The sequence below is a fragment of the Pteropus vampyrus genome, unplaced genomic scaffold (genome assembly GCF_000151845.1).
Source record: "Pteropus vampyrus isolate Shadow unplaced genomic scaffold, Pvam_2.0 Scaffold430, whole genome shotgun sequence".
NCBI classification, from domain to species: domain Eukaryota; kingdom Metazoa; phylum Chordata; class Mammalia; order Chiroptera; family Pteropodidae; genus Pteropus; species Pteropus vampyrus.
The window spans coordinates 459,838-465,091 of NW_011889211.1; the positions used below are offsets into that span (position 1 = coordinate 459,838).

At 52.6% G+C, this 5,254-nt stretch overlaps 1 protein-coding gene across 4 annotated transcripts in view; it reads left to right on the plus strand.

Annotated features, from left to right (window-relative positions):
* CCDC92 (coiled-coil domain containing 92) overlaps positions 1-5,254 on the plus strand; it is a 26,167-nt gene that overhangs the window by 10,791 nt on the left and 10,122 nt on the right. The window contains exon 1 of one of the 4 annotated variants that reach the window (XM_011381096.2): positions 58-327. The exons of the other annotated variants lie outside the window; for them this stretch is intronic. The gene's annotated coding sequence lies outside the window, so the exon portion shown is untranslated. Of the gene's footprint in view, positions 1-57; positions 328-5,254 lie in introns of those variants that run through there. 4 annotated transcript variants of the gene reach the window in all.

Here is a 5,254-nt window from a genome sequence, read left to right on the forward strand (position 1 = left end):
CATTTTAAATGACAGACCTTAATGGATCAGTATTTGGTGGGGAGTTTTTCTGAAGAACTGGAATATAGGATTCTGGGAATTCTCTCATTTCCTGACCTAATAAAGCATCATTGTGAGTGGAAAGAACTTTATGGGAGTCAGCCTGAAATATCAGTAAAATGTGCCTGATCTGTTCTGCACAGCACAAGAAGCTCTCGGAAAGGAAACTTTTAAACAAGTGAGCAATCTATGTCGGATCCGTAAGCTCACTACATGGAGAATCAAAGGGTCAAGCAGCCTTCAGTGGACATGCCGAAGCCATCAGAGTTACAGGAAATGAAGATCTAGGTAAATGCCTTTTTCCGAGAATAGGTTTATCTTCTTTTTAAAATACCGGTACTCAAACTGTTACTCCATAGAAATAAATGTCCAATAAAGGCAAATATTGGATTAGTCATCACCGGAGAATACATAATTATGAAAATTAAATGCCCAGCCATAGCAACTTTACTCACTGAATTAACTATTGTTAGACTATTTTAATAATTTCAAAGATCTCGAATGTCCTCCCTGTTTAAACTCTTCTGAAATAACCGTTTTGTGGACGAGCAAGTCAGAGGAGGCAACACGTTCCTGCTTGATGGCCTGGCCAAACAATAACGCCATCCAGGACAACGTGGCCGGGGCCAGGCAGAGCACTTTCGACAGTCACCTCAGAGCACGCCATAAAGGGTTAGCTTGAGATCTTCTGTTAGTACTAATGAAACAACTATTTTCCTTTACTCTAAGCAATAAAGTATGGCTAAGTTAAAATGAATAGAACTTCAGTTAATCATACCTTTTCTTCCTTAAAATTTATAATATAATTAGGCCCACAAAATAGATAAAAGAAGCTCTATTAAATCAGTTGAAATGGTCCAGCTGCTTGGCAGACCATAGAGAGATTTTTAAAGCAAGCGAGCATGTTTTCTGAGCCTAGGAAATACAATTTAGATGGTGCTCATCAAGCACTCAGATTTACCTCCTGCTTGATTAGTGAAAAGGCAATTTGGCATTTGGGTCACATTATCTTTTAGTTATCAACCAGTAGACAGTTAAAATCTACAGCAGTCACAGTTCAATGTAGAAATGGAAGGAAACAGTAATCAAATATGACCTGCCTCAAAATAGAGGAAAATAGAGGTGGAATGATTCGTGTGGTGAGCTGTGAGGTTTGTCCGTCCCTAAATTGGTGGCTCAGGATCATCTTGGTAAGTGACAAGCTTGTTAGAAGTTGACAAGCAGCATCTCTATTTCGTGGTAAATGCTTTCAGCTCCAGCTTATGAAGCTAGGCTGTTTGGGTGATCGCTGGAGGGCGGTCACCCTGCAGGTGGCAGGAGGACGCAGGGAGGGCGGGAAGGGCCAAGCAGAGCCACCACAGCCCCACCTTTTCTGGAAGACTTCCTCTCTGCAGTACAAAGGCCTGAGCTGACTGCTCTGGAGTCACGCCTGGACTTCAAAGCCCTCCTGGGCAGGAGCTGGGGTGCTGGTGCCCCGGCCTCCTGCCGTGGGGATGGGTCCTGCCACAGGGTGTGGGCTTTCTGGCTGTTAAGTCAGCCAGTTTTCCGGGAGGCCGGGGGGCCCTGGCGGAAGGCACCACGTGACTGCAGGCCATGAGAGCACATGCATTGCCCACCTGGACCTGCACAGCCCACTTAGGGACACGTTTAGTCTCAAACACAGACCCGCTCCCTGGGACACTTTCACAGAGGGGCTGAGCCCCGACCGGCGCAGACACCTGACGTGGTTTTGAGGTAGAAGCCCTTCCAGTACGAGGCAACCAAACCGGAGAAACACAGGTAGTGACTCCATCACCCAGGCCCCCAGGGCCCGCCAGCTCCAGACAGCCACGTGTCATGTTTCCATGTCCAGCTGCACCCTACCCAGTCACGTCTGTCACGCCTCTGATGTTAGCCCGCGCATCCCTTCAGAGGGAGACGGCTGTCGGCGTCTTGTGTTTTGTGATGGAAAATGTCAGTTACAGGAATGCGTGATGCGTGTGGGTCGGGAGGCACTCGAGTGCTCGCTGTGATTAGTTTCTGTATGTCGTGGGGACACTAAATTGTTGCTTTTGTAAAAACTGCCTTCCCGTTAATTCTTCTTGGTTCCGGTAAAGCAGTCACAACCCTAGCAACCCGAGACTGCCTTGGAACAATATAATTAAAACATGATGCTGCTTTGCTGGCGGAGAGTTAGTGATTATCTTTTTAAAGAGAAATCGCTTTATAATTTTTTTCCAACTATAAATATGTGTTCATCAAAGCTTTAGGTCGTACCGAAATAGAATTTTTAAAAAGTAAAGAAATCGCCCACCATTCCCCATCTAAGATCAATGCTTTTAACACTTTGTTATATGCCTTCTAGATTTTTTATTTATTTGTATATTAAAAAGTGTGCTCTTTTGCTTTGTAATGGTGGACCTTCTTACCAAATGATTGCTGAATGCTTCCGCTTTCTTGAAGTGACATCCTTTTTCTTGGTGCCCTAACTCGCGGCGGTTCTCAGATAACACACTAGTTGAATTTCTTAAATACATGTACACATAGAAATTGTAGGGTCCTGCAGCTTTAAACGGTTTCTTTATCCAGGAGAGTCGTGAGTCTAGCATAACGTCAGTGTTCGTTTTCAGAGACGGTAAATTTCCTTTCTTCTAAAAGCAAGTTATTTTAGATTGAGAGTTGATGGCCTAATTAGCCTTGGACCTTTTTAGCTTCTTGTAAAGTACTATAGATTGTTTCAGAGCAAGAAGTAGGTTTTACTGTCCCTCAGGGCACCTTGTTCTGCCTCACTTCCCTGGCTGGCTCCTCTCCAGCGAAAATGGAAGACATAGGCCTGCAGAAAATGCTTCGGTTTGCTTTTATGTTTCCCTCTTTGGGAGTGACTGGAATATCCACTAGCTCATTTCCACCCTTAGGCGACGTTCAGGAAGTACCCTCGTGTAGGACGGAGTAAGCAACGTGGACGTATGTCACATAACTCTTGACCAGTATTTACCTGAAATAATATAGCTAACAGTTATTGAGCACTTACTGAATGCCAGATACCACGAGTGATTGCATTTAGCACTTAAAACAACCCTGTGAGTTAGATATTACGATTTAGATGACAAGATTTAACCTCAAACGTAGTCTGACACCTCAGGGGTATCCGTTCTGCGCTCTCTTACCCCACCGTGCTGAGAACATCTTTGAGGCCCCACGTCTCAGCTCGACGTGAGGGTGCGTTGGCACAGCGGACCTGAAGGGCTCTCCTCGCTCGGCGTTTTCCGAGCCCGTGAGTCTGCTCGGCAAACCGCCTCCCCCCGGGAGTCACCCGTTCTCTTACGGTTCATCACCACACCTGCTGCCGGCCTTTTCTCGATGGCAGTGCTTCAGCGGTGGGACGCCAGAGCAGCACAGAGGGGTCCCACGAGAAAGCCACAGAGGTCCTCGCGCACACGCTGTCCAGCGCCCGGCAGTGCCCGTCGGGCCGGCCGAAGGCGCGCAGAGGGCCGCGGGACTCCAGCTCCGATGGCTCGCGGCGTGGGAGCACCCCGTGTGGATGGGCCATCACTTAGACGACGAGGATCCGAAACGGCCCGTTAGAACCGATGCACGGCTACCGCGTGCGCACCGCTGCGCTATTCTCTCAGATACTAAAATTATTACCCTATTTCCACAGGCTCTGTGTGGGACGGAGAGATGAGTCTGCTTTTGATCGCACAGCAGCAAAGAAACTGCCCATTTCTAAGTGGCGAGAGCCCCTCCTAGCAGAGCTGTTCCATTTCCTTAGCGAGGAAGAGGGTCCAGGGCCCTGTGCGGGACAGCTCGCGGCGCGGCGAGGAAGGACGGGTGTGGCCGTGTCCACATCGGCGCTGCCACGGCACATCCCGGAGGCTGCAGCCTGGTTCTCGAGCCCGCCGCTCAGCACCACCCGTGACGTGCGAGGCCACATGTGACAGATGGAGGCTGGCGGGGTGGCGGGGCCGGTCTGCCGAGAGCGTCCCAGGCCGAGGGCACAGGCGTGCAGAAGCCCCAGGTTGGGAGCGGTGTGGCAGACGCGAGGGGCAGAGAGGACGGCTGTGCTAATGGGGCACATCGGCGGGAGGGACCCCAGGCTGGCGAGGGCCCCTGGGAATGAGGGGCTGGACTCCAGGAGCACCGGAGGCCGTGTGCCTGGGAGAGCCGTTAGGAAGAAAGGTGTGAGCCTGGAGGGGAGGCCTGAGTCTGCGGCTCCCTCCCGCTGCGACAGAGCTGCCCCGGACTGGTGGCTGCTGTTGCCCAGGACATCTCGGTGGTGACGCAGCCCAGCCTTCGACAGGAGGACAGTGAGTGTGGCCCGGGCTCTCGCACTGGGCACCCCGGGATCCCGAGGGTCAGGACACACGTGCAGCGCGGTGGCACCTTGCCCTTCGCCCTGACGCAGCCTCACAAAGGCCCAGGAAGCCCCGCCGTCCCCCGACGCCCTGGAAAACGCCGTTGGCGTCAGCGACCCGCAGGCAGTGTCGGCCGCTCTGGACGCTCGGGCAGTGCCTGTTCGGTTGTCACCGTCTCACCCGGAGTGTGGGGAGCGGGGCAGCGGCGTCCCAGGCCCGTCGCGTCGCCCTGGCGGGGAGCATCGCCCTGGCGGGGAGCGCTGTGCTGGGGACTCCGGCCTGCGCCGCGCCCATTCTCCTCGGCTTCAGAGCCCTGGGGAGCGGGCAGCCCCGGTTTGGAAAGCATCTGGATTCCACGTGAAGTCGACGCGGACCCCGGCCTCCAGCTCCTCGCCCACCGACCCGAGGGCCAGGCGCGCAGGCTCGGAGGCGGGAGTCCTTGATTTACGTTTCCTCCCTTCTCGGGGGGCTACGCCTGCTCTTCCTCAGGCGGCCTGCGTGATGGGCGAGCACTCTTCGTACAGGCCGTGGTGGCCCATAAATCAAATGATGTCACCGCTTACACATGAATGCCTGAAAGAGAGGGAAGGACATTGCTTTTGATTTAGGATGAGAAGTGGACTTGAGCTGCTGACAGGCCGTTTGTCCCCACGCCGCTGCAGAGTAGACTCGGTGAGGCCGGGTCCTCATACCTCCCCGAGAACCTTCTCTGGGCGCACGTCATCGGGAGGAGATGGTGTTGATGTTTCTCTCCGTCCTGGGAGGCCGGCTCGGCCACGTCCCCCTCTCCGCGGACTTTGGAACGGAAAGCCATTGCCAAGTGTTAATTTTCTGAACATACAGAGTGAACAGAAAATTAACCTAGAGAACTTGCCATAGGA